Source organism: Petromyzon marinus, chromosome 11 (genome assembly GCF_048934315.1).
Source record: "Petromyzon marinus isolate PM22_M1 ecotype Great Lakes invasive population chromosome 11, UKy_Petmar_22M1.pri1.0, whole genome shotgun sequence".
Taxonomy (NCBI): domain Eukaryota; kingdom Metazoa; phylum Chordata; class Hyperoartia; order Petromyzontiformes; family Petromyzontidae; genus Petromyzon; species Petromyzon marinus.
In genome coordinates, this window is record NC_133677.1 from 13,704,833 (window position 1) to 13,716,378 (window position 11,546).

The following is an 11,546-nucleotide window of genomic DNA, read 5'->3' on the forward strand; positions in this document are numbered from 1 at the left end:
GCCGAGCGTGAGAGGCATCGCGACTTGCCTGATTGTGCCGCGATGCCGTGGGCGTCCTGTAGTCCTGGCCTCGAGATCCGGAGGAGCGTCGTCGAGGCGCACGGCAATCGGAGGAGATGTGGCCTCGTCGACCACAGTTGAAGCACGTTATGTCGCTGTGTGGAGAAGGCTGTCCCCGTTGCTGGTCGTCGCGGTGACCGGCGTGGTCGGACGATCGCCGGCCCATTGACCTGGTCGCCATGAAGGCCCGGTCGGGGGAGAATCCGTTGTCCCTGCTGGCAGGCTCCAATGTCGAAGCCGAGGTGGCGATGGTCGAATCCGTGTGGAGCAATAGATGCGCGTGGATGCTCCAAGTGGCTCGTAGCGAGCACATACTCTCCTCGTCCACCGCTTGAATGAAGATGTGCAGCTTGCACGCCAGTTCCAGCATCTTCTGGAGGACGATAGCATCGATGGCTTCATCATCCATGTGGAGGTAAGCCGCTCTTGCCATCGCGAGTAGAGTGGTCCGGAACGCTAGTGGATATTCTTTAGGGTGGCGTCGCCTGTCATAAAACCGGCTGCGGACGTCGGACGGAGGCCCGTAGATGTCAGACATCCGTTGAAGGGCCGATTGTAGAGTCGCCCTTTGTTGCCTGGGGACGGTGATGAACGCCGCCCAGTCACCCCCTGTAGACGCGAATTCATGAAAGATGGGCAGGCGCTGTTGAAGGGTGGACGTCTTTTCTTAATCAGCCTGCACAGTCTCGAGCTGTAAATCGGCGATCGCCTGGCCGATAGCATCTACTGTACTCTGTCGGTACTGTGATGACACGGCATCGGCTGAGTAGCGTGAGTTGACAGCAACGCGCACTGATGACGCTGCGAGGTGTGATTGGCCCCCAGCATTCCCAGAATTGCCCTTGGCTTCTGCTTCCGGCAGAACCACGTGATCCCTCGGCGGGAAATTCAACTGCGTCGCTGCTCGCCGTAATCTCTCTCCGTCGTTCGGCTACGTGGCGGATCTCCTGCGGAGCTCCACCGCCCTCCCCGGCACGCCGTCAGTCAGCAACGAGACCGGGAGCGGACGGGCGGAACCCGCCGTGTGATCAACCATGTGTGTAGTCTCTAGAAAATAATAGCCAAGTGTGTACTTGGAGAGGAAGCTGATACCGTTGGCCTGTGCTGTGCTCATACGTGGAATAAAGAAGAGTACCCTCTACAAGACGTGTCGCAGAAGTCGCTTATTACACATGTGAAGAGTGTTGTGTGTGCTTACATGTGTGGGTATGTTGTAATGCACTGCACGTGAATTGTACGTGTGTATTGCAGTAGTATTTAAGTATTGTGTAGAAAATAAGTGTGTATTTTAGTTTATGTGTGAGTGTGCTGTGAGTCAAGCATGCTTACCCAATCTTATGAATCATAATGAATTGGTCGTACGTGTGCAGTACATGTTGTGTGTGTGTGTGTGGTGAGTGGTCACCTCTACTCATTATTTGTATATTTTAGATTTGATATAAAACGTATGGATAAGGTAATAAATAGGGTTAGTTGTCAGTAGGTAAATCAGGTGCAGAACATATATGACAAGTAAAAGCAAGTGAGGTGCCTGTGCTACACGTGACACAGCATAAGAGCACATTCATGCTCAGTCGCTTTTTGTGTTCAGTTTGTTGTCCTTCCCTGGCACCTCCGATTAGCACGGTTGGCTACGTATGGTGCTAAAAAAGTTCAACATATCATGGGACCTCCTTTGCCAGTACCAAAATATGAGAATATGTTTTTTTCCTTTTTTCTGGCAACAAAATAGGTGTTAAGGTGTTAAAACACCAAACTGAAACCTTTAACAAGGAATCACGTCTGCATTAACCACAATGCTTGTGGTCAGAATGCAAACAGCTGGGATTCCGTTGGGGACATGATAGTCTGGCTGACCTGGGGACATGTGACCGGATGATACTGGAGGGGGCTAATGGGTGGTCACGTGGTCCTGGAAGAACTCTCGAGAGCCTTCGGGCAAGGGCGAGAAAGATTGAGAAGGTGGGCGGGGCGAGAGGCGGAGCCAGTTCCAGCCCGGCCCAATATAAGGGGGGGGGGGGCCTGTGAGGGGCTCGTGGTTCTTACTGTTGGAGAGGCAGGAGATCCACGTCAAGCTTGAAGAAGCCTCCAGCCACGTGGTCCGGGACCCAGCTTGTGGTCCGGACAGGGATAGCGGAACCGTGTATAGTTCCGCCGTAACGTGGTTAGTTGATGAGAATGTTAGGTGTGTGTTAAGAGGCGTGCGAGTGTGCACTTCTCTGCTGCTCGAGTACAAATGTGTTTGCGATAGTGTGCAAGTGTCTTTGTGTGTGCTACAGTAAGTGTGCGTCCCAGGTTCCTCTTAGAAGTTCTAGATTTGTAGCTTTCGTGACTGCAAGGATCCATACTCTTTGGTTCTATTCGGTAAAGTCACGCAAAAGTATAAAACAAAAAATAAAATAAAAAAATAACAAAAACAATTCACGACGTTTCGGCCACAACACAAGTGGCCTTCATCAGGTGAAGGGACCAGACTGTCTCGAGGACAGCGCTGGAGTGAACACAGCCAAGCTCAGACCGCGCCCTTTAAGCTTGTGTGAAAGTAATTAAGGTGCTTGACAAAGGAATTAGCATAAAAATTAGCATTTAATTGGCGGACTTAGAATGATGAACGGTGTAGAGGGGGTGAACATGTGCAGACCGGCGAGGGGGGGAGGGGAAGTTTACATATTGATGGTGTGAAAAGGGAATTTAAGCAGCTGCGAAAGTTTGGGATACCACTACTTGAAAAAATATACTGTACCATTGAAAATTAGTTTAATGTTTGATTCGATTTAGAACATCTTTCCAATGGTTGCTTAATTTGAAACCATCTTCTCGATTGAAATTGTGTCTGTGTTTGTAAATCTGAATTGCCTCGTGAACAAATCTCTGATAAAAACCCGTGGGTTTGCAAAGAACCTTGGTATCGGAGAACGCTACTGTAACTATGGATAAAGATTCATACAACAACAAAATCCAGAATCTGCTCAACGATGGAAGTTACTAAAAAATAAAAAAAATGACCCTACTAATAGCTTAGCGATAAAAACCAACAAGATCATCACAAGTTCGACCTCCCTAATCGACCCAACTAAACGTCCCTCCCTAAAACCTTCTGCTGCAAGACCCCTTAGAATCTATGGTCTTCCCAAGATTCATAAAGAAGGCACCCCACTATGACCCATCGTATCCACGATCAACTCCCCTACCTATAGACTAGCCTGTTTTCTGTCAGATACCTTGCTGCCTTTCACTGGCAAGACCGCCTTCAGTAGTACTTAACTCAGCCCAATTGGTCTCTATGGTCAAAAACGTTCTACTGTCCCCTGACGATATCCTTGTCAGCTTCGATGTGGTCTCTTTGTTCACCAAGGTCCCGGTACCTGATACCATTGAAATAATTGAAAATTTGGTCCAACATGGACTAGACCCCGACACACCTGCACTGGTTAGGCACTGCCTCAACAATACCTACTCTACTTGGAATGGCTTCTTCTACAAACAAAATGAGGGTAGCCCCATGGGATCCCCCTTGTCACCAGTGATAACCAATATTTTCATGGAGAAATTTGAATCAGACGCCATCGAGACTTCCACCCTCAGACCTTCCTTGTGGAAGAGATATGTAGACGACACTTTCGTCATTTGGCCACATGGCCTCCCGGCTTTGAACCTTTTCCTAGACCACATTAATTCCAGAAACCCCGCCATCAAATTCACCATGGAAGTGGAGAAAGATGGCAAGCTGCCATTCTTGGATGTTCTGTTTGAGAGGTGACCTGATGGCTCATTGGGACATTCTGTCTACAGGAAACCCACCCACACAGATTCCTACTTGAAACCTGATTCCCACCACCACCCGACGAAAAATAATTCTCTCATCAAAACGTTATACCACAGGGCTCATTGCATTTCGGACCAACACCACCTGACCAGTGAATTAAAACATGTGCATCTGGCCCTCAAAAAGGAATGGATACTCTGACCGTACCATCCGCCAAGCTGTTTCTCCCTCCATACAGAAACAACCACTTGATACTCCGATCAAAACCATCACACTGCCATATACAGCAGGCGTTACTAAAAAGATCTCCAAAATTCTAAACAAACCCAAGATCCTGGTCCGGTTCAATACAGTACACAAAATCCGTGAACTGATCCCTTCCGTGAAGGATGTCATTCCTGACTTACAGTACCCCGGAGTTTACAGATTGAGTTGTACCTGTGGTGATTGCTATATCGGGGCGATGAACCAAAATGTCTCTGACCGAATTCGCGAGCACAAATCAGATTTGAAACACGGCAGAACGAATTCTTCTGCCGTAGCTGATCACTGTTACAACGCTGTGGGTGATCACGATATAATTTTCTCCGATACCAAAGTTCTTTGCAAACCCACGGGTTTTTATCAGAAATTTGTTCACGAGGCAATTCAGATTTACAAACACAGACAATTTCAACCGAGAAGATGGTTTCAAATTAAGCAACCATTGGAAAAATGTTCTAAATCGAACCAAACATTAAACTAATTTTCAATGGTACAGTATATTTTTTCAAGTCGTGATATCCCAAACTTTTGCAGCTGCTTAAATTCCCTTTTCACGCCATCAATATGTAAACTCCCCCTCCCCCTCTTGCCGGTCTGCACATGTTCACCCCCTCTACACCGTTCATCATGCTAAGTCCGCCAATCAAATGTTAATTTTTATGCTAATTCCTTTGTCAAGGCACCCTAATTCCTCTCACACAAGCTTAAAGGTCGCGGTCTGAGCTTGGCTGTATTCACTCCAGCGCTGTCTGGTCCCTTCACCTGATGAAGGCCACTTGTGTTGTGGCCGAAACGTCGTGATTTTTTTTTTTCCTTTTACGTGACTTTACTGAATAGAACCAAAGAGTATCCTCTTAGAAGTGTTTATTACTCGGCGACTCTGTGTTAAGTGTGCATTGCGAGTGCTTTGGCATGTCCATTCACATGAGTGTGTTAAGTGTGCACGTGTATGCTCAGTGTGTACACTTTTGATTTAGTAGGAGCGTAACACGTGTGAAAGTTGATGCACGACAGAAGTGCGTGCATGTAGTGTATGTGTAGTGAGCGACTTCCCAGACACGTCGTGCAGAAGGCTTCTTATTTATTTTCACACTTTAAGCACAAGACTGGGCGATACATCTATATAACGTTTCTACGTGGCCACACATAGCCGACCCTTCTACACAACCCCATCGTTGGCGTCCAACTACACAGCTGTCTGACTAGCGCAGCAACAATGAGAGCCCTGCAGAAGATCGGCCATGTGGCCGGACGACGAAGAGGGATGACGGCGAGCAGCGACACAGCCAGGACCCGCAACAGCACCGAACCTCTATATAAGGGGGACCGAACCAGAGGTTCCAGAGGTTCGGTCCCCCTTATATGATGAGGTGTCAGTTCGAGGAGAACCAGAGGTTCGGTCCCCCTGGCGCGGCCAAGCCCCGCCTCTGGCCACGCCCCCTTCCAGAACCTTCAAGCAGGTTCCTGGAGCTTCCAGACTGACTCCGCCTTTCACCTTTACCCCAGATACGCCCCCCTCATATTTATACATTACGTAACTTGCCCATAACCGTGATTACCCCTTCAGGCCGACAGGTGGCACCCTGTCATTTCATAACCCCCCCCCCCACATTTAAAAAATAGCCATCCCAGTTAACAATAATAACGAAAACACACGTGAGGCAGAAACACTTCTGCCATAAACTGAAACAAACCCAACAAAATTGTTTTTGAATAAGATGGAATGATCCGCATTGAAAAGGGAAGGACCCAAGCAGCAACTTAGGAAGGTAAGAGAAGAGGCAAAGAGAGGAACAGTGAGTAAGAGGAAAAAACAATTCCCTTCCATATAACACGCAAACGCAATCCCCCAACCCCCCTCATACACACACATAGGAATGTTCTTATCATTGGAATCTAGAACATTTAGACTGAGTCCTCAACGCCGGTCCATCCATGGGGACAATCTTCGTCTTCACAGAAGATGTGGGCTCCAGCTGAAGACCCAAAGAAGGTGGTTCCACTCCCGGCTTTGCAAGTGTCGTGGGCCCGGTCACAGCCAGCGACTCCTCGCGTTCAGCGAGATTATGGGCCCCGCCAAGTTTCAGGGGTTCAGAAGCTGTGGGCGGCACAATACAATCCTCCTGACGCACGCTCTCCATCGGCATTTCCCCTGGCTCGTCGGACACAACAGACACTGGACATACAAAATTTGGGGATGAGGTGTCAGTTCGAGGAGAAATATAAGACTTCAACTGCGACGGATGAACAAACCAACGGCAACGGCCCACTTGTATACGCACGCACTGCGGTCGCTTGACCTCAACCACTTCCACTGGACCTTTCCATGGCCAATGCAGTTTAGGGGATGTTCCCAATGGCACCTGTGGGCAATGCAACTACGTCCGATCCCCCACAACCCACTGCAACACATGGTCCCGCCGCCCCGCATTTTGTTCGTTAGGCACCTGTGCTTTGGTGGTGTTTGATTTTGTCGCTTCATGAGCTGCCAAAACACGTTCTAGAGTAATTTGCAAGGGCGCAGGCAAATTAGGCTTTCCCTTTTTTTCAGACAAACCCAATTGATCTTCCATTGAAGGTTTATTCTCCCTCCCGTACATGAGAAAAAAAGGCGAAACTCACGTGTGGGGAGCCATCCTGTATGTGGCCAACACTCCCGGAACATGCAGATCCCAATCAGTTTTGGGCCATGCTGACTGCCTGACTGAGCATAGATGTCAGGGTTCTATGCCGTCGTTCCACCATCCCACCCGTCTGGGGATGGTATGGAGACGTTCTAATCTTCCTAGTTCCAAGTGCATCACAAACTTCTCGCAGCAGCTTTGAAGATAAATTTTGATCCATGAGAAGCTGATCGGGGGCTCCTTTATCCATTACGTATCCGTGCAAAAATGCCTCAGCAATAGAGGCTGCCGACTGGTCGGGTAGCGGCCAGGCCATAGGTCATTGTGAAAAATACTCAACACCTACGGAGAAAAAATTATTCCCCCTCTGTGTGGCCAGAAAGGGCTCAAGGATGTCGAGCACGACCAACTCATTAATTCGCAAAACCGAGACAAACTGCAGCGGAGGCTGGGACTTCCTCAGTGGTGGTTTCCTATGCATGCATTCGTGCAACCTTGAACTAAGTGGTACACTTTTGATTTAAAGCTTTCGTGACTGCAGGGATTCATATTCTTGGTTCTTTCGGTAAAATCACGTAGAAGGGAAACAATAAAAAAAACAATAAAATTCTCACGACGTTTCGACTGCAACACAAGCAATCATCATCAGGTGTGAAAACCACAGAAATAAAATTTGAAAAAAGTGGCGTTTTTTTTAACGTTAGCACCACGGAGAGCGATTTGGAAGTTATTCAGATGGACAAGTCCATCTATGTTCGGAAAAGAGGAGGGGGGAGACGAAAATAATGGATGCGGTCTGAAAGCCACCATAAGCGAGAACAATCAATTAAGACCCGACATGGTTTATCAAATCCTTCCAATGATTGCTAAGCCAGAATCCATCTTCTCGGTTGAAATTGTCTCTGTGTTTGTATATGTGGATAACCTCATGAACGAATCTCTCATGGTAGCCAGATGGCTAGCAGAGAACCTCTGTCTTGGAGAAGTCAATGTCATGTGAGTCTACTGAATTATAACAGTGATCTGCCACGGCCGAGGTGTTGGTCCTACCATGTTTTAGGTCTGCTTTGTGTTCACGGATGCGGTCCGAGACATGTCGTTTGGTTTCTCCAATGTAACTACTACCACAGAGGCAACTTAGTTTGTAGACGCCAGCGTACTGTACGTCCGGAATCACATCTTTTACAGACTGAACCAGATCACGGATTTATATAATGTGTTGAATTGGACCTGGATCTTGTGTTTATTCAAGATTTTGGAGATCTTTTTTGTGATCCCTGTAATGTACGGTAAAGTGATGGTTTTGAATGACTCCTCAAGAGGGTCCTTCTTCATGGTTGGAGTGATAGCTTTGGTGATTGTGTAGTCGGAGTAACCATAAGCCTTAAGAGCTTGGTGTACGTGCTTGAGTTCACTGGCTATGTGTTCCTGGTCGGATATGCATTGGGAAATCATTGAAGACTTGGTTCATCAAGACTAAACACTGAGGTACCCCCCCTGGTGAGACACTGCTTAACCAATACATACTTCACTTGGAATGGAACTTTCTACAAACAAACCGAGGGCACCCCAATGGGCTCCCCCCTATCTCCAGTTGTAGCCAACATTTCCATGGAGAAATTTGAGACTGACGCCATCCAGACTGCCACTCTGCGCCCAACCTTATGGAAGAGGTACGTGGATGACACTTTTGTCATCTGGCCACATGGCCGGCCTGCTCTAGACCAATTCCTCGACCACATCAATTCCATACACCCAGCCATCATATTTACCATGGAAGTCGAAAAAGATGGCAAGCTACCTTTTATGGATGTCCTAATAAAAAAAGAGACCTGATGGTTCAATGAGCCACTCTGTCTGCAGGAAAGCTACCCATACGGATGCTTACCTGAAACCGGATTCCAACCACCATCAATCCCAGAAGAATTCCCTCATCAAGACTCTGCACCATAGAGCCCAATGCATATCCGACCAGGAACACATAGCCAGTGAACTCAAGCACGTACACCAAGCTCTTAAGGCTAATGGTTACTCCGACTACACAATCCCCAAAGCTATCACTCCAACCATGAAGAAGGACCCTCTTGAGCAGCCATTCAAAACCATCACTTTACCGTACATTGCGGGGATCACAATAAAGATCTCGAATAAACACAAGATCCAGGTTCGATTCAACACATTACATAAATCCGTGATCTGGTTCAGTCTGTAAAAGATGTGATTCCAGACATACGGTACTCTGGCGTCTACAAACTAAGTTGCCTCTGTGGTAGTAGTTACATTGGAGAAACCAAACGGCATGTCTTGGACATCATCCGTGAACACAAAGCAGACCTAAAACACGGTAGGACCAACACCTCGGCCGTGGCAGATCACTGTTATAATTCAGTAGGCTCACATGACATTGACTTCTCCAAGACAGAGGTTCTCTGCAAGCCATCTGGTTACCATGAGAGATTCATTCATGAGGCTATCCACATATACAAACACAGAGACAATTTCAACCGAGAAGCAATTTCGGGTCTTAATTGATTGTTCATGCTTGAGGTGGCTTTCAGAACGCATCCATTATTTTTGTCTCCCCCCTCCTCTTTTCCGAACATCGATGGACTTGTCCATCTGAATAACGACCAAATCGCTCTCCGTGGTTCTAACGTTGAAAAAACCGCCACTTATTAAAAAAAATATTGCTGTGGTTTTCACACCTGATGATGATTGCTTGTGTTGCAGTCGAAACGTCGTAAGAATTTATTGTTTTATATATATTTTTATCTTTTTTATTTTATTGTTTCCCTTCTACGTGACTTTACCCAAAGAACCAAGACTATAAGTGGTACATGTCGATTGACATCCCTGGCCAATAATAATTGCGTTGCAATGCTATCAACGTTTTCCGCACCCCGAGGTGTAACAAATTATCCTCGTGCACCACTCGAGTCAGCTTGCCTCTGAAGGCAGTAGGAACCACCACGCAATGACGGTGCAACCCATCCTCATCCAACATCAAAATACCCTCCTGTAGGCCCGGTTGCGGGCCGTCAGAGGGAGCAGACTCCTTGTGTCCTGCTTCCGCTTTATGCCGCAAGGTCATAAGGGACACGTCTTCCATTTGCAATTTTGCCTACTTGGCACGCGTAAGGTGCAAAACACTCTCCCCGGTGCGACCTCCTCGGTGGGCTCTCCTCCCTCGAGCGCCGCCATGATGGCCGTAGGTCTCGCTGCCGGAGGTTTACAATGACCTGCGCTGGACAAACATGTACACCCAGTCTCTTGGGCAAGTGGAATAACGCGTCAGCATTGCAATGCCGTGCCCCTTTATGGTATATCACTCGGAACGAGTACTCCTGGAAAATCTACAGCCAACGCGAGAGCTGCCCAGAGGGCTGGTCCACTCTGAGGGAGTGCTGAAGGGCTGCATGATCCGTGTGAATGACAAATTCTCTGCCGATACTGTTGTATAAAGTATACCATGGCCAACAGTTCCCTACGGGTGACACAGTAACGCTGTTCAGCAGTGAACAAGATGCGGCTACCATATGCGACACTCTCTCCACTCCGTTCTTAACCTGGGACAGGACAGCTCCTATATCCATGTCGCTAGCATTTGTGTCAAGTACAATCGGGAGGGAGAAATCTGGGCAATCGAGTGGGGACGCATCAGCCAGGCATTCACGAAGGGCTATACACGCAGTCTCTTCTTCCGCCCCCGACTTGAATCTCTGGTTCTTAGCCGTCAAAGCGTGTAGTGGCTTAGCCACCATAGCAACCTGTGGCACAAATCTGCAATAGTACGATGCAAACCCAACAAAACAGTGGACCTCCCCCACGGATTTGGGAGTTGGCCAGTCCCGTACGCACGCCGTTTTTTCAGTGTCTGTGGCCACACTGTTTACCCTAACAATGTGGCCCAAGTAACGCACAGAGTTCTCCACTGTGTCCCCGAGCTAGGCCACCCCTCTGTAACTAGCCCCTGCCGCCCAGCAGCAATATTAGTGCAATACGGGGTGGAGATGACTCTCGGAAGCCTAGATGCCTGAGTTTGCAAAATGGGCTGGGTGTCTGTTGTGTTGCGACTTGCCTGTTGGGGTTGGGATGCATCCGTCGACAGAGCTTGGGGCACCGGAGATGTCGACGGGGCCCGAGGCAAGCTTTGGCATCCCTGAGCATTGTGCTCCGGCTGGCCGCAGCAGAAGCAGGTCAGCGTGGCCCTCCACAGCAGGCGATCCTCCTCCCCGCGCGGCCTCCAGTCCCTTGGCCACCGTGGGATCTCTCCACATCTGCAACTCCACGCCGGGAATGTGGCTGCAACGTCCCCATCCGGCAGCAGGTCCACAGCCGGCTGCACTCCAACACCCCGTGGCGACCACCCATCCGGCTCGCCATCGCGGCTGGGTTCTCCCATCCACGCCACGATCTGGGACCACTGGTGCAAGTTCTTGTGGGCCTGCAGACATCTGGCGGCCCATTGGGATGTCTGTTCATCTTCGTCAATCACCGGCAAGACAACCTCCATCTCCCGTGCCAGTCCCAACATCCTTTTCATTACCAGAGAGTCAAGGGCCTTCGGGTCCACCATAGGGTACACCACCTCTCCCAATGCCAACAGTGCGCTGCGGTAGGTGAGGGACGTCTCGGCCTCCCCTCACTTACACTGCAGAAAATTATTACGCATATCGGAAGGTGGCTCGTACACCTCGACCATTTCAGTGTATGCCCCATGGAGTGTAGTTTTCTTCCCAGCGGGTATGGCCCAGAAAACAGCGAGGGCGTTGTCGTCTAATACCGTCGGCAGAGCTCTCAGCATCTCCTCCTCAGTCCAATTCAAAGACGGT